This window comes from Festucalex cinctus, chromosome 16, assembly GCF_051991245.1.
Source record: "Festucalex cinctus isolate MCC-2025b chromosome 16, RoL_Fcin_1.0, whole genome shotgun sequence".
Lineage (NCBI taxonomy): Eukaryota > Metazoa > Chordata > Actinopteri > Syngnathiformes > Syngnathidae > Festucalex > Festucalex cinctus.
The window spans coordinates 13,801,367-13,826,990 of NC_135426.1; the positions used below are offsets into that span (position 1 = coordinate 13,801,367).

The 25,624-nt window shown below is 41.6% G+C and overlaps 1 protein-coding gene across 4 annotated transcripts in view; it reads left to right on the plus strand.

The window, feature by feature from the left end:
* Positions 1 to 25,624, plus strand: part of LOC144003105 (neurexin-2-like) — a 392,228-nt gene that overhangs the window by 43,823 nt on the left and 322,781 nt on the right. For 3 of the 4 annotated variants that reach the window (XM_077498936.1, XM_077498935.1, XM_077498938.1), the window contains exon 4: positions 2,923 to 3,143. The gene's annotated coding sequence lies outside the window, so the exon portion shown is untranslated. Of the gene's footprint in view, positions 1 to 2,922; positions 3,144 to 7,866; positions 7,969 to 25,624 lie in introns of all 4 variants that reach the window. The other variant, XM_077498934.1, reaches the window with a different exon arrangement.

Here is a 25,624-nt window from a genome sequence, read left to right on the forward strand (position 1 = left end):
TTTTTTTTTAAATTGATTTAACGATTTTTTTTATTTTTTTTTATTTTTTTTTATTGCCAATTAATTTTTGTTATTCCGGTAGCTTTTATTACCTGGAATGACCCTGATTTGAACAGAAACTTGCAACACATGTATAATGCAGTGATGCATTCTTTATCCTCTGCAAAGAGTTGAGACGTCTGTACTGGGTTTTGATGGTAAAAATGAGTTCATAAGCTATAGCTACAGTATATTTATTTATTTGAATATGTCGTCAAGGTGAGTGAGCTTGTTCGCGCTACTGTGAGTGCTCCTTTCATCTCGGGGGGAGTTGAGGGAGAGGGGGAATAATTGCTTACCCTCACACCCCGCGATAAGTGTCTCCTAACAGCCAGCTGCTGCGATGATGGCGATAACAACACTCTTTGCTCAAGAATGCTCTTCTCACACCACAAGGCGCACCGATGGGACTACCTGGTGGCATGAAACACGTTCAAAAAAAGAACCCAAACATGGAGGATTGGCATTAAATGTTATTTGCTCTCACCCGCCATGAACTGATGCAAATAAACGGAAGTGCGTCACACAACCAAACAATCCCACAGCGTTTTGCTTTCCGCTCCTGTGCAAAAATGTGCTGATGTTTGCACTGCTACAATGCACGTCTAAAAGGCTCTGTAGGGTAAATATGTTGGGAGCCATCATCCCGGATCATCTAATCATGACGACTCCTTCGGGGTGGGAGATCTTTTATTTCCCCCCACTTCACCTCACAGTGCAGTTACACACTTGCTTGCACCACATCTGCAACACAACAGATTCGAACGCTGTGAGAATAAAGCGCCTTTTTCCTGACACATTATCGCTTCATCTCGTTTGTTTGTTTGATGCGTGGGTTTTCTTTGCTGCTGTTGTTCCTCCTGCCACATGATATCAGACGAGATGTTTCTTCAACAGTGCGCACGTCGCGCTGGTGTCATCGTACATTTTGGAAGAAGCTCCTCACGCTGCCTGTCGACGGGGTTTCGTACAGAAACGTAAACAGTAGGGGTGTGAATTGCCTAGTACCTGACGATTCGATTCGTATCACGATTCACAGGTCACGATTCGATTCGATACCGATTAATCCCGATACGAATTTTTCCATTAAAAATGGAAGTTTAAAAATCGATTCACACACACACACAAAAAAAAAGAAAAGGCAATGATGATAAGACGTTGAATCGGTAAGACTACCGAATGAACAATTCTGAGCTCTTTAAAAAAAAAAAAAAAAAAAAAAAACAAAAAAAAAAACAATTTTTTTGTATTGAATCGATTCGAGAATCGCGCGATGTAGTATCGCGATATATCGCCGAATCGATATTTTTTTTAACACCCCTAGTAAACAGTATGCCTTGATTCTCCGAGGGGAAACGTAGCTTTAACGCTGTATTGATTATACTATATTTCAGTTCGAAAAAGCAACACTTCCTTGCCACCATACTATAATTGATGAAGGCCCCCTCCACATGTTCATTGAGCACTGTCGCCTTCATGCTTGCTCTGCAATGTAAAGGCTCTCCAAAGGCTCGCTATTGACTAATGTATCAATAGTGGAGGCGTGTTCAATGGCTTCAGATTGATCTCCCACTTCAAGTGTAAAGCAGCCTTTTATGTAGTTGATTTTGAAAGTTTAAAAATGCCACAAAGGGCCACGTGACTTTACACAGTGTACTAACCTGTCTGGCTGTGCCCATCACAGTTACATTTTTTAGAAAAAAAAGATGTCAAGGGAAAAAGGTTAATGCAGAAATGTGTGCCTATTTCTTCTTAGACTAGGTCATATTTACACATGAATAGGCAGTATATCATCTGCTTCATTCAACTGCCTCTCCTCCTACCACACCAAACTACAAATATTTTGCCTTATCTCACTTCAAAGTACTAATACAATATCAAAGCGAGAGACAGAAACAAGGTCTACTTTCTTATCCTGGCACTAAGACATTAGGTTTTAAAATTAACATAGAATACATTTAAGAGTGCAAAGGCATAGTTTTTTTTGTTTTTTTTCCCCTCAGTGCACTGCGAGCAAGATTTAAAATTGATTTACATATTATAGGACCACAAAAAAATAAAAAAATACGCAGGATCCAATCGTTTTCTGTTGTGCTTTGTAGCACCCTGAAAATACAGTAACACCTGAAAATGTCATACAAATTGAACTTAATTGATAAAAAATGTAAATAATAATAATAATAATAATAAATAATAATTAAAAAAAACCTGACTGATAGTTATTACATTTTCAGGTGTTTTTTTTTCTTTTTTTTTTTCCTTAAAAAACTAAATACATTCACAGCAAAAAAAAAAAAAAAGTGTTAAAATACCTATGTTAAAAATTTCAGACTTTATTTCAATACTCAATTTTAATACTTCCTCATTTAAATGGAGGTCATTGTTGGCGTTATTTGACAGAGTTGATTTATTTAATGTTAAACCAATTGAGAGAGTTAAAGTAAGCTCTGCACACTTGATTAGAGCTACTCTGCCGCAAAGACTTCTGGGAATGTTAAGTGTTACAGTTAAATCTACCTTTTCTTTTATAATAATGTTATGTTCATGTTTTACTATTAAACAATCAAAGCTGGTTTGTTTTATTACGTCATTGGTTACATTATTACATTATTTGGTTTTATTACTTTTTTTTTAATCAAGTTCACATTTTCAGATAATAATAATAATAATACATTCTTTGGGTGGAAAAAGAAGCACTCGCAGTACCCTCAACCAGCCTGCAAGGGGCGTACCTGTGCACGGCCACTTGGCAGAAAGTGTATCAACAGCACGACAGCACGATAACGCAATAAAATCCAGCAGGAGCGCCAACAGTTGGCAATCTTTTATTTTGAAGCCAAATCTCATCTTGCATCCGTTCTTCACATCCGGTTCTCTCTGCAGGTGGAGTGCGTCGTCCGTCCAGGAGCGTTCACATCTGTCTTGAAGGACAGACGCTGTGCTGCTCGGTGATGGTGGGGGGCTGTGGAAATCCGCTGTGGATAAAGAGACACGCGTGACACACATCCACGCTGGGAATTTGTTTTTGGTTTTTTTGGTTGTTTTTTTTTTTTTTTTACACCCTCAAAATCTGGACAATATAACGCGAGGACTGCAGCAGAAACGTAAGTAAGGACTTTTCTGTTTCTATTCCTTGCTGTGGTTTAATGTGTTTGCTGTGGTTTAATGTTTAAAGTGTCCCCGCGGGAGGCAGACAATGCAATAATACGCAAACAGGTGCACGACAATGACATTTAGGCTGGTTGCTATTTACGCAAACGATGCGTAATTGGTCTTCAGTGGCTGCTTGATTGGACGGGCTGTGACGTTTTCTGCACCTGACGAAAAGCTCGGATGTGGTTTCGTCCACGCCGTTATATGTTTAAATAGCCACGTACGATATTTCTAGGGGCACATTGACGGCAAAAAGTGTCTTTTTGTCTCCTGTGTTTGTGTTTTTACGCATGTCAGCCTCGCGTATATTCTAACAGGTTACATATTGTTTGCTTCCAGTTACGCACGCGTTACGTGCAACTTTTATGCACGCCTCTCACGCACACGCCACAAAATCGTTTTTGCATGTATGCTTTACTAAAACACACCAATCGAATGAACGCAAATATAATCAAACTGTGTCATAGCATTTAGCTGTTCCTAATAATTTGAGCAGAACAATACACTCCAGTGTATTCAGAAGACACCTGGTCACCTTCTCCAACTTTTCCATTAGATTAAAAAAAAAAAAAGAACTTCAGTGTTGTGTTGCCACGGGTAGAAGTTGCAGCCTGGGCCTGATGGAGGCATCGTCTCTCATCTTTTCATCAGCCACGTCGACGGAGAGTGTGAAAATTGGAGGGAATGGAGAATGGGAATTGGGTAATCTTCCTGTAATCCCTGGCATGGCGGGCCGAGAGACATGCAGTCTGCCTCATTAACTCCCTCCTCTGCCGCTCCCTGCCTGGCCCTCATCCATCTTCCACCGCTCATCCGTCCAGCATGCGAGCGAGGAGAGAGGTTAAAGGAGCTTAAGGGAGTCATAAAGGCAGACACTTGCATAAAAAGGAGAGGATATACACAATAGGAAAATGAAGAACCCCCCCCCTCATACTCCACTCGCTTTTCCGTTTGGGCGTTGAAGCACGCGGTGATGGAAGACGTACCCGCCCTGCTCTTCCAGCCGCACTTGTATCACTTTTCCGTTTTGATGAAGCGGCGAGGAAGGCCCATCATGCACACTGAAGGACCTCTCGTTGTTTCTGAATGATTGCATGCATGGATCTGGGAGAGAGGACGGAGGGCCGAGGGGGAAGAAAGCGAGGGTGAGGATTCAGTGGTGACTTATTGATCCGATCAGGTTTCCTATCCTCAGGGTTGCCATGGCGGCAAGATCCAGACTCAGGTCAAATGTTTTAATTTTAATAATGGATGATTTTGCTATCCTTGTTGGTATTTTGTTCACATGTAAAGCAGATTGACCAGATTTTTTAATTATGTGATGGGGCACTGGAATGTTGCACCCCACCTTGGCTTGCTCCTATCTTTTACTTGAAGAGGAGCTACTGCCCAGGTCAAACTTTTAATGAGAGTGGAGTAAAGATTTGTGACTCCAGACTGGAAATTAGCGGTGTTAAAAAAATTGATTTGGCAATATGTCACGATGTTACAGCGCACACTTATCGAATCAATTCGTCCATTTTTGATGGAAAAGTATTCAAAACGTCTTACTTAGGGTTAGGGTTCACGCCTCAAGCATGGAAGAATGTAATAATGGAACATTAAGCCTAAATATTTTATTTCAATGTTGTTTAAACATGTTTGTGGCTCACAGTTATGACTGAAGTTTCAAATAAATAATACATTTTCATACAAATCTTATAGTGTACATGTACAAGTTTACTGAGTAGTATTTTCTAAAAAAAAAATCACAACAATTGACTTATAAATTTGTGTGTGATTAATTGGTATCAAATCTGTCATGACTAGGGTCATGCAAGGGTTATGTTTGGGGTCATGACCGTGAGGTCAAGTGTCTGTCTTGAACTGATAAAATCGGCATCTGGTTTCAGCTTGTGGTGCGCTATGTGATGTCAGAAGCTATGTGATGTCAGGAATCTTTCATCTCTTTAGCTAGTCAACAGCCAATCAGATAATTCCATGTCAGTCCCGTTACCCACATGTCTAGCCACAGCCAATCAGATCGATTCACTGTCTATATAAGCTGTCTGAGAAGTGAGTGTTTTTGTCAGATTATTACATCTGTTCCTCTGTGCAACCTCACGGCCCAAGTTAGCTTAGCATTCTCATGATTCTTGATACATTCTCGTTGTTTCTCGTCTAGTCAAGTTTGTTCTACGCCTCTCGATGTTATGCGAATAAAGAGTTAAAATCTTATTTGTGTCTGTGGGTTTGGGATCCAACCCCAGAACGCAACAGAATCGTGACCTATAAATCGTGATACGAATCGAATCGTCAGATCCTAGGCAATTCACACACCAACTGGAAATAGTGGCATTTTGAAAAAAATCTTGTCATTCATATTAATTGTGAATGTTTTGTGATAGATATCTTGCATTTTGTGCAAAATTAGTAATCGACTGTAATCAAATCATTTGCGCGATCGATCAATGACGTCATTGATCCCTTGGTTGACATTATTTAAATTGTCATCGCTGCATCTCGTATCATTGATAGGTTATTGTGGTGGCAAACAACTTCTGGGTTGCGTTCAATATTTTGAGAAACCTCATTCAGAATCTCGATATGAGTAACCCTGCGTCTCTCCCGGATTCCGATTTCTGCTTGGCTAAAACCGCCTCGCAGTTTGCGCTTGTAGCACCACCTGTTGCTTTGGCAGCAAATGCCCTTTTGAGTTCTCATTTTTCCTCGCCATCGTGGGCCGCAGAGGAAATCTCGCAAAATTGTTGTGTGATGGCGCCGCTTGAGTTCAAAGCGCGGCGCCGCGTTTAATAATGTGCCTTTGGTCTTCCTAATTGAGGAACCGTTGAGGGACTCGCCGGGAGAATCCTGGCTTCTGCATCCGAGCGTATTCCACCAAGATTGGGTCATGAATTAATTCAGCATGGGGAGCAAGTACATCTGAATGTTTGATGAGTTTTTTTTTTATTCCCCTTTCAAATATGTAATCCCAGACCAAATTTTTTATTTTTTTTCCATTTCTGAGTAACCCCGCAAAAAGCAGGCCCGCCAATGAATTAATGAAGATGCTCTTTGTAGCCTCGAGCAATCGCCTGATATGGAATATTTGCTGTATATTGCTTAACTTTAGGGATGGAAATTCTTGGAAGTACACTTAGTCCGACCATCTTCAAATAACATACTGAACTCCTACATTCTGTGCGTCCAGTATTTTGCAACCGTTTTGGGGAAGGCCCTTTTTCCATGCACACCTCGTGCTCAGGTCCAACATGAGTAAAGACGTTTGGAAGCTGCGATTGGCTCCGTGATTTCTCACTGCAAAGTGGAGCGGGTTGCGTAACGGCTATATGGGACACGCATAAGAGTTTTACGCTCATAATTGACGAGTGGGTGTTTGTAACTAATCCGTGTGTGCTGTGGGATATCACTCATCCGCACAATTTCCAGTTTTGCATAATCATACAGTTTGTTTGCATAACACTAGCATGACTCTCGCCTGAACCAAATTGAACCATAAAATCCAAAATGCACTTTCATACGTGTCACAAGTATAATTGTACTCTAATTGCTTGTCATTACTTCTGTTAAACTCATTCACTGCCTTTGACAAGTATACTTGTCAATTGTATTTTTTAGAGCGGTGCGAAATGGGGGCGAATCTGATTATGCTCCACTGTAAATATCAAACTTGGAAACAACTTTACTGATGCCCAACCACCGGTAGATGACATCACTGCCCCATTTTATATGAAATAAACACAGTTTCAGAGTCCATGGGAGAAATGGCTGTATTTTGGCAAACCTACATTTTTCTACTGTCAATTATAAAAGAACGGGACGGGGCAAAAAGTGGGAGTCTATTCTGTCATTTGGTAGATTCGGTTTATATATAATTATTGAATGAAATATCACGTGAGTATTTAAAATTTTAAAATTTTCTAAAATGGGTGGCATTGAATGAGTTTTTAATTGGCACTTGACATTTTCTTTACATCTTGTACACTTTAGGTCTGAATGTGTGGCTTTGGGCTATAATTAGAGTGCCTCATGGTTGCACACGAGTGCGCGCATGTTCATGGAGATAGAAGTGGAAAAGTAAGGGGAAAAAAACCAAAAGTGTAATGTGACAGGATCTTCAGTCTGTTTTAGAGTGCCTCATTGTTAGCCACGAGTGTTCGCACATCATGTTTGAAATTTGTTCATTTTTGGCTAAATATGGCGCACATTAACACCCCAGTATGACCATGTGCACATTTCTTGTAAAACAAATCGCTGACAAAAACCCAATATCTCCACGGTGTCTTTATTGATGCGCCGTCCCCGTTTGTCAGGGACAAACGAGCCACATTTGTGTTGAGTCACCAACTTCACGGAAATGTGGAGAGCGTCTGTCCTCATCAGCGCCATTCAGCATGGACTCGTATTATTATCTGGTTCAAAAAGTGCAACACAAAGCTAATTTTGGAGTCAGCGTGTTTTATTCTGTTAATCAGTGGCCTAAAATCAATGGAGCGATAATGTTACAAGATCATGCTTTTCAATTCACGGCTGGGAAATTAAATGAGCTCAAATTGTGTTGGGCTCAGAGCCACTCTCCCAATCAATGCTACTAATTGTTGGGCTTTAGCACGTAGCAGGTTTCCAAGCTCACACCCACCCTTCTCTTTTTATGCCCCCGCCCCTTTCCAAAAGGGAGCAGTCCAAGATTTCTCTTCCAAGCCGCCGTGACGCACCGTTTGGCCAGAGAGATTTGCGATTGGCACGTATGGGTGACACGCACCTCCCGTTCTCCCGGTGAGTTCCTGGAATAATTCAGCGATTTGACACGGCGCCTGGTGTACGGCAAGCTGTGGAGCATGTGTGCGTGCGCGCGTCACGCAGATGGTGTCGGCGGCAGATACGCTCTGGCCCATTCTGACAGAATGGATCCCTGGGAATGTATCAGCCATTGACAGCATATGAAATTGGCCTGTCACACAAATTCATATTTGACAATTGAGCTTGGACAAAATTAGCAACATACCGTAGTCGTTTATTTTTGACTGAAAAGGGTCCAACAAGTATTTTTGCCCGGTTCCTTCATAATAACTACGTTGAAGAAAAAAAAGAAAATGGTCGGATGAATCACATTAACTCATTCAAACCCAAAAATGTGTAAATACATTTTTTAATAATTTGTCCTGCACTACCAAAAACGTATTTATATATATATATATATATATATATATATATATATATATATATATATATTTTTTTTAAATGCTAACGCATACAGAATGCTTTGATGCATCTTCTAACATGGAGGTGGCTGAGAGCAATGGTAGTTATTACAACAAATCTCCAGCATATAGCAGCAGAGTATAAGAGATCAACCAGGGCCATGTTGCAACAAACTCTTTTCCCCACTGTTTTAAACAGATTTGTGAATAATGATGAAACTTAGCTATATTCTAATGCTAATTGCTGCAAAACGGAAACGGAAACATACTTTTTTTTTTTTTTTTTTCCTAATGGAAGAAGAGACTATTTTTTATTTTTGTAGGTTCCATGTTTTTAAAGAAATAGAACACAATATTCTGTGGGCCTTGCAAAATCAGTCAAAATCCAGTAAAGCAGCCAGGAGCGAGGGGCTTGCTTCAGTGAAAATAGCTGGGAGTGAATAAGTTTATAATGGGACATATGGTGTTCCACAAGGTTCAATTCAGGGCCCTCTGCTGTTTTCATTGCATCTACCTCCCCTGAGTTCTTGACATTGTATTTGTATGTTTTTAACTGTTGTTGTTGTAAGGCCGTGTTTCTCAATTCCGGTCCTCAGGCCCCCCTAGCCAGCCTGTTTTCCATGTCTCCCAATTCCCAATGCAGCTGATTCCAATGACAGCTAATCAGCCAGCTCTGGAGAAGCCTGATAACGATCCTCACCTACGTTGCAATTGGGAGACATGGAAAACAGGCTGGCTCGGGGGGCCTGAGGACCGGAATTGAGAAACACTGTTGTAAGGTGACCTTGCATTATTTCTTGTTCTTGTTCTTGTTCTTGTTCTTGTTCTTCTTCTTCTTGTTCTTCTTGTTCTTGTTCTTCTGGTTCTTCTTGTTCTTCTTCTTGTTCTTCTTCTTGTTCTTCTTCTTGTTGTTCTTGTTCTTCTTCTTGTTCTTCTTCTTGTTCTTCTTCTTGTTCTTCTTCTTGTTCTTGTTCTTGTTCTTCTTCTTGTTCTTCTTCTTGTTCTTCTTCTTGTTCTTCTTTTTGTTCTTCTTCTTGTTCTTCTTCTTCTTCTTCTTCTTCTTCTTCTTCTTCTTCTTCTTCTTCTTCTTCTTCTTCTTCTTCTTCTTCTTCTTCTTCTTCTTCTTCTTCTTCTTCTTCTTCTTCTTCTTCTTCTTCTTCTTCTTCTTCTTCTTCTTCTTCTTCTTCTTCTTCTTCTTCTTCTTCTTCTTCTTCTTCTTCTTCTGTCGTCGTTTAAAAAAAAATCACTAAAGAAGGATTTGGTGAATGCACATAGAAATCTGGTGGGGTTCAGTACCTCCAGCAAAGTTAAGAACTACTGAGTATGAGATTTCAGGACCATGGACAGAACCATGATGCGATTATGTGGAGCTGTTGTTCAGCACCCGACTGTCCAACAAACTTTTCACTCTTTCCACTTTTCTTTGTGTGTGTCTTTCGTGCGAGCCGCAGCTACTATTTTTTTCATCTGTTTTTTTTTTTTTATTGACTCTCGTGAAGCCGGTGGGAAGATCTTACAGCCCATGTGGGACAAGTCTACGATGATTATATCTGATTTACAGCACTCAGCCCTCCTTGTGACGAGCCCACACAGATATACACACACGCCGTCTTTCTCACACTCGTCTCCCTTTCCTTAGTCCCAGCTCGCTTTCCTCTCTTATTCTTTTGATATCAAGCGGTAGACGTGAGCGCCGAATAATTTAGGCTGGAAGCAAAAAATGTGCTGACTGGAGCCGTTTGATGTTTTGGTTGCTACTCTTACCGCCGGGTCAGGGTGTGTGTGTGTGCCGGAGAGCTCAGAAACTGTTCAATAAATAAACTGTTTTGACATACCTGTACATCAAAAGCTATTGCACAATGGCAACAGTGTTCAATATGCAATGTTAGGATCAGGTTAGGAAATGTTCCATTGCAACAGTGGAGATAAATCTACTTTCAAGAATGAGTGCAATATGCATGCATCGAGGGCCCGGCACACGTCCCCGGGGCCGCACCTGTCAGGCAAAGCAGGGTGAAGTCTGTTTGCTGATGCAGCAGCTGAGGTGTCACCTTTGCTGCGCAGATGGTCCTGATAGGCCACGGCACAGAGCAGAGACAGCTGCTACGCGCACAGGGAAAAAAAAAAAAGACGAGAGAGGTGGTGGGGGTGAAGGGGTTTGGATGGTAAACATACTGTAGGTGCTCTTTGTGATAGGATATGCAACTTTTTAACATCAGATCTTCACTGCAGTTTTGCAGTACGAATAATTCTGCAAAAAGAGAATTTTACACATAACTCTGTCTTGGGAATTCCAATGGTAGCTTAATGCTAACACAGTGCAAAACTCCATTGATGGGCTAATGGATTGCATCTATGTTGTGGTGTTATTGCCCTTTAAGAAACAGATCTGATCTCATATATTCTTTATCCTCTGCGTAGAATGACTGATCTTAGTGTCGTACTGAGCAGTTGGGAGGAACTGAAGTCTCATAGATGACAGAGGTACACTAGAAGCAATACAGTTTTACAAATAAAATATTGAGTGTTATTTTTCTTATTTAAAAAAAAATCCAGTTTCTTTTATTTTTTTATTTATTTTTGGTTGAGGGGAGGCTATAATTGTAATTTCCATTCATTTAGCTTAGGAAAGATCATTGGAGATATCACTTTGGTTACAGAACAAATTAAACTTGTATGATCTAAAGGCACCACTGTACAAGAAACCAATGCGCCTGAGGTAAAACCAATCAGAGACAGAAGTCGTGATTTACGAAGCCAAAATAGCTTCTTAGGTAGGCTTTTGAAGATATTTTGAACATCATTCATATTTGATTCCAAAATCTGCCACAGTTTTTGTAGTACTGACTCGAGCCAACCAATCAGGGTGAAAGAGAATCGAATTCAGCAGCGTGTGTTGCTTCCAATCTGTTAGCTCAGACCCAAAAGAAGAAGTGAGTAATGTTTAAGAAGTGAGCAAAATGATTACAATGGGGGAAAAAAAAAACTTGTTCCACCTCTTGACTCCAATCGAGAGAGAGAAAGTTGAGCAAAAAAAGCGTTTTGACATTGACTCACCTTGAGTGCTCATCCTTTTTTTTTTTTTTTGTCCCCTCGCTACTTAATAACTTTATTGGCCTCCAGGGCACGCTAATGCTATTGCGGGTGTTTGTGCACAAGCTGCTAGCTAATAGCATTCACCTCTAGGTGTTATTTCCTGGTGCTCGCTGCAGCTCACGTGGCTTGACATTGCGTGTATGCAAATGAGCGGCGCCCTAATGTATTTTGGGAGCGCGTTTCCTCGCATGGGCACACCAGGTAATCAATGAATTAATCAACGGCGGGTTCAGTGAGACACCTTCATCCCTCATCTTTCCGAATGGTGAATGATGACGTCCTGATACTTTTGTTAGTGAAGGTGTTAAACTCAATAAGTGTTAAAGGCCGCGCTTGTCTGTTGTGGGACAAGGTATGAAGCAGCGAGGACACTGCAGCTATCATCCATTCCGATTAGAGGGAGAGAAGAGAGGTAGCAAAACGCATGCGGGGGAGGGGAGGACACTCCCCCGTGAGCAGGGACAGATGACAAAAGCGAGAAGAGAACCAGGGAGCCAAGTTGCAGTGTCGTGTTAAACGCTAACCAAAATGCTGTTTTACTGCAGAGACTCTCAGCGCCATTTTCAGTCACGAGAGGTGGGCGGAGCTAGATGGAGACTGAACAGGTGCTTGTAATGCTTCCTGCTTGATTTTTCTGAAGATTTTTGTAATTATGGAAGCGTGGAACTCCCAATGTGGAATAAACATTTTTGTTGTTCATTTTTGAGCATGTTCGTACTTGTGGGTGCGTTCGTACGCATGAAACATGTTCAACGTACTTGTAAATACTTTCAAACATACTCAAGAGTACATTTGAGCATACTTGTGAGTGCGTTGTAACGTACTTGTACGCTAAATACTACAAACTTAGCATTTTTCTCATAATTTCAATGGGTATTACTTGCGTATGTGCAAGTAAAAAAAAACAAAACTTGCCCACATTATACCAATGCATTTGAAAATTGAAATAATGTTTATTTGTAATTTGTATGTTATATTATTATGTCTTCAGTGCATGATTTAGGTTCGTCTTTTTTTTTTTTTGCCCCCAAAATACAACGTGCTATGGTTGTAGCATTTGGCCTACAAGTATGTTCGAACTCACTCGTGATTTTAAACATGTGTGCAAGGATGTTCGAATGTACTCACAAGTTTGTTTGAACGTACTTACGAGTCTGTTATGAACATATTTGTTAGCACATTTGGACGTAAATAAATACATTTGAACGTATTCGCAAATACGTTCGGACACAGTTGCCGGTCAAAAATGTTTACTTAACATTGGCAGTTCCATTCTGTCTGTCTCTCTCTGTCTGTCTCTCACTTTGTAGCTCTCTATCTATCGCTCTCTATCTCTATATACGTATCTCTATATACCTATATCTAGAGAAATAGTACAACACAACAGCGCTTTTTCATGAGAATGGGGGAAAAGCATTGAATATTCTTGGCCCACTGACCACATAAAAGGTCGCTTGCATTCTGGCAGGAAAAATGGAGACCATGTGAGAACAGAGAGTCCCCCGGGCTTCTGCTGTGTCTCGGTGCTGTCGACAAAGAGTCCCAATTCCAAGACGGATTATATTCCATGGCGGATGATTGTCCTATACTCTCCTTCGTTTCCTTTCATGGACAGTTTGAGGTCTTTCTGTTCTCCAAATGTGTGCTAGCTATTGGATTCATTCTCCCAGTTGCGGCCATGAGGGAGTAATCATGGATCCCGGTCTTTAACGACACCCTGTCCATGTAAACAAGGCAAGATTATGTTTCCGGACCCGCAGTCTAAGCTGCCTTGTGTACAGCCTCTGCCCAGTGGTATGTGAAGGTTTCATAATTGAATTAACCCAGGGCTTATGGCCTGATGTTTAGTTTAAACGCGACACTGTTTTGTGCTCATTATTGGGGAATTGAGGTCAAGGAAATGCAACTGTGTAAAAGATGTGCCCCCACCCTCAACAAGATCGGAATGTGTCCAATCTGCATTATCTCGCTTGATTTAGATCACATCCTGGGAAGCGGCGATGATTGCCTCCTCATCACGGGCCGTGTAAATCTCGAGAAAGTTGAACAGCTGTCAGACGCATCCATCAACCGGGGCCCTCGGAGCACTTAGAGAGCTGGAAATAAATGCTGTCATTTATCCGGCGGAGCGGAGCTTGGATGCACTTTTGCACGAGGCAAGTAGCCTATGTGCTTTAGCGTCGTTGCGTTCAGTCAGCGGCAATACTAACGTAATAGTGAATGGAGCTTGTAACATGAGGTGCGGAAAAAAAGGACCCAAACGCAGACGAGACGCCAGTGGACAGTCTTATCAGTCACTGACGGGTGCCCGTTTTCTGACAGTCATCATCACAAGGGACATAGTAACTGCATAGCAACTGACATCATCATCATCATAAGGGACATAGAAACTGCATTGCAACTGAAAAATTCATCATCACAAGTGACATAGCAACTGAACTTTTAATCATCACAAGGGACATAGCAACTGAAAACATAATTCCAAGGGACATAGCAACTACATAGCAACTGAAAATTACATGATCCCACACAAGGGACATAATTGCATAGCAATTGACATCGTTGCCATCATAAGAAACATAGCATTGCAACTAAAAAAATTAATCATCCCAAGGGACATAGCAACTGACAACATCATCCCAAGGGACATAGCAACTGCATAGCAACTGAAAATTACATGATCACACACAAGGGACATAATTGCATAGCAATTGACATCGTTGTCATTATAAGAAACACAGCATTGCAACTAAAAAAATTAATCATCACAAGGGACATAGCAACTGACAACATCATCCCAAGGGACATAGCAACTGCATAGCAACTGAAAATTACATGATCACACACAAGGGACATAATTGCATAGCAATTGACATCGTTGTCATTATAAGAAACACAGCATTGCAACTGAAAAATTCATCATCACAAGGGACATAGCAACTGACAACATCATCCCAAGGGACATAGCAACTGCATAGCAACTGAAAATTACATGATCCCACACAAGGGACATAATTGCATAGCAATTGACATCGTTGCCATCATAAGAAACATAGCATTGCAACTAAAAAAATTAATCATCCCAAGGGACATAGCAACTGACAACATCATCCCAAGGGACATAGCAACTGCAAAGCAACTGAAAATTACATGATCACACACAAGGGACATAATTGCATAGCAATTGACATCGTTGTCATTATAAGAAACACAGCATTGCAACTAAAAAAATTAATCATCCCAAGGGACATAGCAACTGACAACATCATCCCAAGGGACATAGCAACTGCATAGCAACTGAAAATTACATGATCACACACAAGGGACATAATTGCATAGCAATTGACATCGTTGTCATTATAAGAAACACAGCATTGCAACTGAAAAATTCATCATCACAAGGGACATAGCAACTGACAACATCATCCCAAGGGACATAGCAACTGCATAGCAACTGAAAATTACATGATCCCACACAAGGGACATAATTGCATAGCAATTGACATCGTTGCCATCATAAGAAACATAGCATTGCAACTAAAAAAATTAATCATCCCAAGGGACATAGCAACTGACAACATCATCCCAAGGGACATAGCAACTGCATAGCAACTGAAAATTACATGATCACACACAAGGGACATAATTGCATAGCAATTGACATCGTTGTCATTATAAGAAACACAGCATTGCAACTAAAAAAATTAATCATCCCAAGGGACATAGCAACTGACAACATCATCCCAAGGGACATAGCAACTGCATAGCAACTGAAAATTACATGATCACACACAAGGGACATAATTGCATAGCAATTGACATCGTTGTCATTATAAGAAACACAGCATTGCAACTGAAAAATTAATCATCACAAGGGACATATACACTGCATTGCAACTGACATCATCATCATAAAGGACATCGCAACTGCATTGCAACTGAAAAATTCATCATCACAGGGGACAGCAACTGCATAGCAACTGAAAATGTCAGCAACATAAGGGACATAGCAACTGCATAGCTACTGACATCATCACAAGGAGCAACTGCATAGCAACTGAAAATTTCATTATCACAAGGGTACATAGCAACTGACATCATCATCATCATCATCATCATCATCATTATAAGGGACATACATGCGTTACAAATAAAAAAATCATCATCACAAAGGACATAGCAGCTGCCTAACAACTGACGACTTCATCATTAGAAGGGGAATATATAGGACTATAACAATTCAATGACCCAACCCAAAGCCCAAGATTTTCCCATTAAATTTAGATGGGAATTCAAACAATAATGACTTTGATGAAAGTCAATCAAATCAAAATTTAAAAACATGAATCATTAAAACGTCCTGTGTAGCAAGCTGTGTATTTGGCAGCGGTACATCCCAGGTGAAATGATCACATGCTTCATTCTCAATCCAATCTCATTTTATCATCTTGCAATTTGTAGTAACTGACTACATTTAGTTCCCTTGGATCCAAAAGAACTTCTGGATCTGGATGAAACCGGCCTCTCAGAGCTCCAGTTTAGCGTTCTCTGTAATCCCGAGTGTAGAAAAATGGCGCACATTCTCTTCGATCTCATTTCTGTGCAAAACATCTTCTGCCATTTTCCTTTGCCGCATTCCAGCTGAGTGATGCATCACACAAAATATGCTTAAAAGAAATTCCCCTGCTCGCACAATGCCGACGTGATAAACGTGCTCATTGGCTAATCGGTTTTGGTAGGCTGTGGTTCGCTACGGTGGTTCTGCACAGGCGTGTATAATGAGGATTAAACCATGAGGTACGGTTGGAGCAGTGGCTGAGTGCACTGCTACAGTGTAATTTATTTCACAGGCAAGGTGTCCAAGGCTGTATGCCGTAGAAACACACGTGGCAAGATGAACTAACCCGAAACTTAACCCAGACCATAACTTTAAACCATTTGATCTATTTATCACAATACTGTTTGGCAGTCTTTAAAAGCTTCCAAATGTGCCTCTGGCATTATTTCAACAGACATCCTCCATCTTCCCTCATCTTTTCTGTCGCCTGTCCCCCATGATCCCCCCCCTGCCGCGCATGTTTTTTACACTCCCGCTCCCAGTCGACTGCAGCTTGAGGGCTGTTTTGACTCCTGCGGGCAGAGGCTGTGTTTAATTTTGTCGCATCCCAACCACAGCTTAACTTCGGTCTCACACTAGTGGGGGGAAAAAAATGGCTTCTTCCGGATGCGTTTTGGGCTGACTGCTTGCCGTTTGGGTCTGTTTGGTTTGGTCAACGAGCGGTACGTTTATTGTCTCTGCGACGAGTCATTATGGCCGCCCGCCGCTTGGCAGCAAGCCCCTCCCTTCACGTCATCCCCGGGCACGTTCATCATATTCCTAATGACCAAAATCAGAAAGCGGCCGGCACTCGCCTGTAGGCTGCCTGGTTTGCGTGTGCAGATGGACGCTTAATTGGATTCTTATTGGTCCCTGGTTCTGCTGGCGTTGGCCTCGCACTCGAACTAATTTGTGTTGTTTCGAGAAGACAATTTTTGTGCATGCAGTGTTTAAAATGTGTATTATCTGGGCTTATTATAGTCTGTTTGTAAGTAGATGAAGAAACATCAGTATCACTATAACATGCCTTTGGTGTCTTCATCATGAAAATGTAGCAGAATAATGAAACTGCGTTCTTATTTTAGATGACACAACAATGATAAATGTCATTATTTCATTATTCCTTTCATTTGATGTATGCTGATTTGGGGAACTGCTGTCATGACTCGAGTCATTTGTTTTGGTATTGATGTAACAGCATCCAGTTTCAACTAGTTTTAGGCTATATGATGTTTGTTGATGTCAGGAACTATCTGTAGTTCCGGAGTCAACAGACAATCAGAGAATTCCATGTCAGTACTAGTACTCACATGTCTAGCCGCAACCAATGAGAAATGTGTGTGTTCGCCGGATTATTTCTCACTGTTTCGCTGTGCTTCCACGCTGCCCAAAGGGGTCTCGGCGTGTCGTGATTCTTGATGCATTCTCGTTGTTTTTAGTTTAGTCAAGTTATGTGAATAAATCGTTAAAACCTTATTTGTGTCTGCGTTTTGGGATCCAACCCTTCAGCACACAACAACTGCTAACTACAGTATTTGTATCACGTTGCTAAATGATACAAACTCAAATTTGCATTTATCCAAGTTATTTGATAAAACCCTAGTCATTTAATCATGTAAATAATATAATTCCTATGACGTTCAATTGAATTTTTTTTTCTTGAAATGTTGGCGTCTCAAATGAACTGACTGTATATTTCACTAGAAAATTCTGCATGATTGATTTTCAAGGTATCCTTAAAATTTAATGATTGGCCAATTGTGAATTATTGGAAATTAGCTACTTTTATAGCGTATGTTGAGCTGGTCGTGAGAGAAACTTGAAACAAGGACTTCAGAGTCGCTCCCTCATCCTCAAATAGCAGACAAATGGTCGTCGGCTTGAAGAAAGTTGCCGACGCCATCATTTGCTGGCTGGCGTCTGAAGACACGAGAGAAGAAATAGAAAGTTGCTTTCCCATTAAAAGTCAAAACAAGAACCATTGGAGCGCTACTGCTGTGACTGCACTGCATCAGCATTTGCAGTCAATGAATTGATCAGTCAGTGTTGGAAAGACATTTAGCTTGGTTAACATTTCAATTACTTTAATTTATGCGCCTCACACTGTTGCGTTAGATGGCAATCCATCTGTGATGCACAATGATTTACCTGAATATTATTTCGCGTTTGCAGCCTCGTCGGTCTAATGTGACCTTTAATCAAGCTTCCGCTAAATAACTGATGTGGAAACAACTCCCGCTTTTACTCCCAATGTCACTGCATATGGAAAAACCCCAGACGGCCACCGAAAAATCACCCAGTCAGACGAAAATGAACATTTTTGTGTTTTTCCAGCTGCAAAATTCATCAAATAATGTGCGGGATACTATTTTGCTTTTAACTCATTCACTGCCAAGGACAACTATACACGTCAAAAATCCAAGCAAACAGCCAGTGTTAATTTTGAAAAAAATAAAATAAAATTAAATTGCAATTTTTATTAAAAAAAAAAAATTCAATTTAGTTTTAGTTATAGTCTTCTGACTAAATATAATGAAAGCCTTAGTCATAACTTAGTCACCTGATTGTATTTGAGTTTTAATCCAACTTTAGTCGACAAAAATAAGGAGCAATTTTAGTCGACTAAATTGACTTCTGGAGGTCGAGACCCAGTTTGTGGTCTCAGTAAGACCAAGACCGATCACTATGCACGAAATTGTTGTCATTGTTGTTATTAATAACAATGGGGATTAATAACTATGAATGAAAACAATGAATAACTAAAACTAAATTAAAATTTCTTGTCAAAATTTGCACTGGCTGTTTGCTTGGATTTTTGACGTCTATAGTCGTCGTTGGCAGTGAATGAGTTAAATTGCTCTTTAGGGAGGTGAGTGGGAGGCCAATTTGCCTATAAGTTACTCCATATTGCGGAATGTTTTCTCATTGGCTTTCTTGGGCGCCTAATGGAGAAGCCCCTCCCCCTTTCCATGACCCACTCAGTCTCCAGAACACAACAGCCGGAGTCAAAATGTAAGCTCACCTGCATGTAGTGAAAGCCATTTTTCCTTTTGGAATCGTGTTTGGACCGGGAGAGGGTGTGAGCCGCTGTTGTCAGAGCACGTTAAGTCTCAAATAGCACTCTGGGGTCTCATTCAATCAGACATGCTCGCTGTGGCTCAGCGTGGCGCGCATCAGCGGCGCTTTGGAGCATCCGACGAGCCTCCTTCCGTTCCCGCTCTCTCCCGCTGCGACTCGCCAAAATGTGCGTGGCCTCGCCCGAGAGGGAGCCACCGTCCAACTGTGGCGAGAAAAGGCTTGCGCTCACATTTGGAGGTTTGAAGCCTGAGAGACTGCTAGCAACAAAACATGGAGTAGAGCAGGGGTGTCCAAACTACGGCTCGGGGGCCATTTGCGGCCCGCCGTCCATTTTTCAGTGGCCCGCGACATATGCTAAAAAAGGCATTTGACTCATTTCAAATAAAATACACAAAAGAAAAATGTTTGGAGATGGGCAAAGTAAGAAGGGAGGGTATCGAAAAACTGGTGCCATTAAAGGTTATTTTAGATAACTAAAACTAATGAAAAAACTAAAACTCAAAAAGAAATATTGTTACCGAAATAAAATAAAAACGAAAATGTTTTTTAAAAAACGAAAACTGAAACTACATTTTATGTTTACAAAACTAACTAAAACTAACGATAGCAAAAATGTCCTTCGTTTTAGTCTTTGGTAATTAATTTAATGCATGAGCCTTTGGGCATGATTTTAAATGTGATTTTTAGTAGATTTATTTTGATATAAACCGAAATAATGACGTTTGAAAGTATGTCACACAGAAGTGACGTTATCTAGCAGCAGCCAATAGAAAAGCACCTTCAGATGACTTTGCGTCCATGTTTTATAAATATTGCGCACAATACACATTTTTTTTAAAACTAATACTGAAACTAACAAACTAAACAAAAAACTAACAGAACCACCTTGAAAACTAAAAAAAACTAACTAAAATGAAAAATTCCAAAACTATAATAACCGTTACTGCCATATTACAAATAAATTGGTTTATAAACTGTAGCATTTTCCTAAATATGCAAAAGCACAAATAAATTATTTGTACACTTTTTAGGACTAAACACAATTTCTCTTCATAACATTATGTGGCCCTTGCGTCCTTCTGATTTTCTGTATGTGGCCCTCAAATGAAAAAGTTTGGACACCCCTGGAGTAGAGTGATACCACTAATTTTGATAGATAAGATTTCACACCAGAACCATTTACAAAACGCATATTTTGTATTGAACACACAATAGAATAAATTTTAATAAGTAAATTCGTAATGGGTAATTGTCACACATGTGCCTTAAGTTCCTGATCATAAAACAGCTACAAGAGGGCATTATCTGCCACCGACGTGAAATAAGGCCGGGTATCGGCCCAAGTACATACTTACTTTCTAGTCTGCTTAAATATTTATTCCTTTGTGAATTTTTTTGGTTCGGTGCATGTTGCGTGAGAAAGTGAGAAAGAGGGATTAGAGCGAGATGCGTTCATGTCGGGAAAAGTTCTCATTCTGCCGTGTTTGTTTTGCAGCAAGGAAGACGGAAGAAAACTTCCAAACTAAAACCTCACTGCAACCCGCCATTCCACAGCCTTCGATGGCAAGCGAAAACAATTTTTAGACAGTGATTTTTAAACTTGCTGAAGGAAATAGGTATAGGGTATATTAGTGAACAAAATGAATACTGTTTTCTGAATTAAAATGGATTCAAGGGGCAGCGGATATGAATGGAATGAAAACAGCAGAGGCCCCAGAATTGAACCCTGTGGAACACCATACGTTCTGTTTTCTTGTGAATTCAACTTGCACATATTCATCTGACTCGACCTTTGACTCTATCTCTAATACAAGTATTAGTTTTATTAGTGTGTGTCGTAGCAGCTAGCTAGCATATGTATGTTTTTTTGTATAGAACACATTGTAGACACTTGTTTTGGCTGTTTTCAAATAGATGTTTGTAACACACCGATATGAATCAGGCTCGGGAATAATCGGAGGGAACGTGTTGACACGCTACAGCTCCCTTGGCCCCGCTGTGATGATATCGTTAAAAATCAAGAGGTTTGCTGTTTGAAGAGCGGACAATGAGCATCCCCCAGCATGCCAACATCAAATTTAGCATGCCGTGAAGCCCGCGCCGACCGAATAAAAGCGGAGTGTCGATTGCCTCCCGGGGCCTCAGAAAATGTGTCGGAATCCTGCAGAAATCTGCGCACCTTTTCATCTGCATTCAGCGCTCCTTGAGGAGAGTTTGGCTGGGATAAAAAGATGGATAGATAACAGCAGTCGACATTCACGCAGGCTCTTTTACAAAAGGCAGCACCAGAGAACGTGTAACGTGGCAGATCAGTGCTTTGGATTTGCACTGGATTGGTTTTAATTTTAAGACAAGAGTGAAAGGGGGGTTAACTCGACCACGGGATGGAGATGCTGGATCAGGCATCTCCATAATTCATTCCTAGCCGAGGGTAGAAAAATCCTTCATTCCACTTGAAATAATACATGAGTCGTCCGCCACAGACACACCCTTGTTAAATTTTCATGACCGTCTGCTTTCAAGGGACTATTTCAAATCAATCACCCCCCCCCCAAAAAAAAACACTCCTTTTCATCGCCGTGCCCCATTTCATTCAGTTATTAACAGACTGCAAAGCAGTGAGGGGCTTGTCTCAAATGGTTCCGGGGGTCCGCTTTGAAGGCGCTGGCATTTGCCCAAAAGAATCTCTTGTTGAAATATGCAACCCTTGAGTGTCTTCTCCCGTCCCGTACATGAAATGGGCGAGCACTCTGCTTTCAAGTTGTGTGCCACTTGTAATTCTCTTCCCTCTCCAATTGGTGTATTAATATACCTGCACTCCAGAATTAGTAGCACTTAAAGTATCCCGTTCAGGACTTGGGCGGGCTTGTGAGGGTCTACATTTCGATATAAAATACATCGTTATGCCTTCATAATATTAGCTTCGATTTGCACTTGTCTTCTGCTGAAGCATTTCAAGGTCCTTGATTGTGCTTCTGCTTGAGTATGTTTCGGGGATAAATGACTTGTACGGTGAGCTGTGCATATTTGACAAGGCTGCCGGCACCGTCCCTGACAAGTGTCGTCCACCTCCGCTGGCACGCACGCACCTCGCGCCCAAGTGTCGTGACAAAGTCCAATTTGCTTTTTGTCCCTTCCTCCCGCTACAGTAAGTTTTCGCTGCGAGTGCCAAGGTGCTGTTATAGATCCAATATGACATGTTCTTTCCCCCCCCTTCCCGACTCACAACGGCATGAGGGCGGAGACTTGAAGTCATGCTTTAGTGACTTCACGGTTAAATCAATTATGCTGAGTCATAATGGCCTCCCTCCTCGGAGTCTGACATCCCTGCTTATGGATAATTGCTTCATGATCGCGGCATCTTATCGAGCGCATCGCGCCACGCAATTTGGCCCCGACGCTGACATGCATTTTTAATCCCGGACGTATATCTTGTGTCTCGTGATACAACAGCACGTCATCTGCAAGGTCGTCTGTACGAGAGCCGGTTAAGCGTCCGGTGCTGTGTAAATAAAAGCTTTTATATACATCACGGGTTATCAAATGTATATGAAGAGGTCAAACGAAGTGTTGAGAGTGTTAGAGGTGTTTCTCTGATACACAGCTTACACCTCAGGCCAACCTGATTAGACCACCTCTGTCTTGCTTGCATCCACTTCCTATTTATTAGCTAATAGGCTTAGCGCTCTCTAGGGAGAGGTCGTCGGGCTGACCTCGCGCCTCTCCGTCTTCTGTCTTTCGGCCTGTTAGCCGTCATAATCCCATTTCGCTTTTCCCTCCGTCCCTGCTCCGAGCTTCCCCTTCGAACGCCGGCGGGAGCCATCTTGTTTTCAACGCGGCCACAAACAACGCAAGACGATCCTGCACGTTATATTCACTCAATTTAAAGTGAATGAATTATTCAGGCTGTTGCTGCGCTGCATTTAGGGACCCATCTCCTTCGTGCACTTTGTGTTTCTGTTCCCCCCCCCACGCTTCCCCCCGCGGGGTAGAAAGACACTCGGAAAAAAGAAGGGCAGGTTTTATTACTGCTTTGCTACTACTGCTGGGCGTGGAGTCATAAAAACCGACAGCATCACCCCTGACTTATCACTAGCAATATAAACATAATAACTCCACTGCGATGCTGCATTACACTGTAATTGACCCTTTCTCATCTGCAAAATGTAGACCATCATTTGCCGTTCATGTGTGGCCAAACCTTTGTGTGGATGATGAAGTCAATTAATACAAGCCGCTCTGACTTCATAAATGCCACAAGGAAGTTCATTGTTGTTGTAGTTTGTACTGTAACGTTATTACAGTGTTCTCCTGCATTGCAACATCAACTTGGGAAAATGTCTTGGCTATAGTCTAATAATGGTTTGGTGTGCTATTTTGTTGGTCTCACTTGTAGGTTGCTGTTGGTTATTCATGATTGCATAATACAGTTTCGTGAAAAACAAATTTAACCTACACTATGTCGAATAAATGCAAATTATAGTGAGCAAATCATTGTTACAAAATCATGCCCCTTCTGGCCATAAGATCAATGAAGATCATGTTGGATAAATGGATGGTTCATGGTTTTCCAGTTCAGTTGTTATGTTCTGAGGTTGGATCCCAAAAACGACACAAATAAAATTTTAACTCTTTATTCGCATATCACCGAGAGGCATAGAACAAACTTGACTAGACGAGAAACAACAAGACTGTATCGAGAATCACGAGATCCTAAGCTAACTTGGGCTGTGGAGGTGCACAGAGCAACAGAGGTAATAGTCCAACAAAAACACACTTCTCAGACAGCATATATAGACGGTGAATCGATCTGATTGGTTGTGGCTAGACATGTGGGTAATAGGACTGACATGGAATTATCTGATTGGCTGTTGACTAGATAAAGAGGTTAAAGATTCTTGACATCACATAGCTCCTGACATCACATAGCGTATTACCAGTTGAAACTAGATGCCGATTACATCAGTTCAAAACAGACACTTGACCTACAGGTCATGACCCAAACATAACCCTTGCATGACCCTAGTCATGACAGTAAACATAACCCTTACATGACTATAGTCACAGTAAGCATAACCCTTGCGAGACCCAAACATAACCCTGGCATGACCCAGTCATGACATCAGTGCTCTATTTTTGTGAGCGGCGTAAATCCTGCACGGGCCAACGGAACTGCAAGAGGGGGCTACACTGCTGTGGGAGTGGCTTCTAATTGTGGCCAATCATAGCAGACTTCCATTTCCTTTTAGTCGTGCATCGAGTCATGGTGAAAACACATCTGCACCATGGGCAATTTGAGGCCCCCTACCAGCCCCGATTGTGTCCGCCATAGCTGAGCTGCCCAGTGAGATGATGGAAAAAAGAAAAAAAAAAATGAATATTTATGAATAATATATGGAGAGCAATGCCTTGGAATACTTTTATTTTGAAGTTGTTCCCGGCAGTGTGTCGTGGCGTAACAGCTGACTTGATTAGTTTTACAGATTACACATCACACAGATTACACATTAGTCTTGCCATTCCTACTAATCACTTCAACAAAAGTTTACTCTGCATATTTTCACAACCCAAAGTTGGCAAGTATGTACATGTGGTCTGACGAGACGTACAGTTTGGATCAACATTCTTTCACCAAATTGTCACTCTGCCAGACGTGATTCCCAGACTCGTAGAACTTCCCTCTGCTGCACCGGCGCTGATAGGAAGATCAGGATCCACCGACATTGACACCATGGCACAGATGCACTGTCTATGAAAAACAGAGCCCTCCGAATCCATCTACAGGATATATGCAAGACCTGTTAGAGCCTTTCAAGCCCGGTGTTGGTCCTTGTTGAGCTTCTTGGGAGCTTGAAAAGTTCTTCTGTGTTTACATAAAAAAAGGTAGTTGCTGCTTTGTGTTGGAGGACAAAGGCAAACGTAGCTTTGACTCAAAGCGACGTATGGATCGAGGTAAAAGGCTGTGGGTGAGTGAGTGTCAGGAGAGCTGCGGTGGAGCGTGTCTCAGGCAAACTCTGATCATAGAGTGCGTGGCTGTTGTGGGATCAAAGGCTTTGTCAGTCAAAGCCCCTTAACTCTGCCTCAGCTACTCAGGGAGGCCTGGACGCGGGAATAATTCATGACCAGAGACGCTCGCTCGTACTCGGCCCGGGATGAGACGGCACATCTGGGGTCAGCGGGTCCCGGGGCCTCTCCTTATCAATCTCCCGCCTCCCGGCATGGCGATGAGAGGAGCCGCAGGGGGGCTGGCTTCTCATGCGCTGCCGTATTATCTGCCTGAACATTCTCACTGTTGAGTTTCACGCCACTGTGCGCCTTTTGGCACAGGTGCCATGTTTTTCATGTTATGGGAGGGCAGGTGGGTGGACTTCTGGCAAGTGTTGTGTTGCTTCTCCTCGCCAGCGTGTTTGTATTTTTAGCTAACTAATCCTTCGGTGGTGCAAACGGTTAAATCACACTC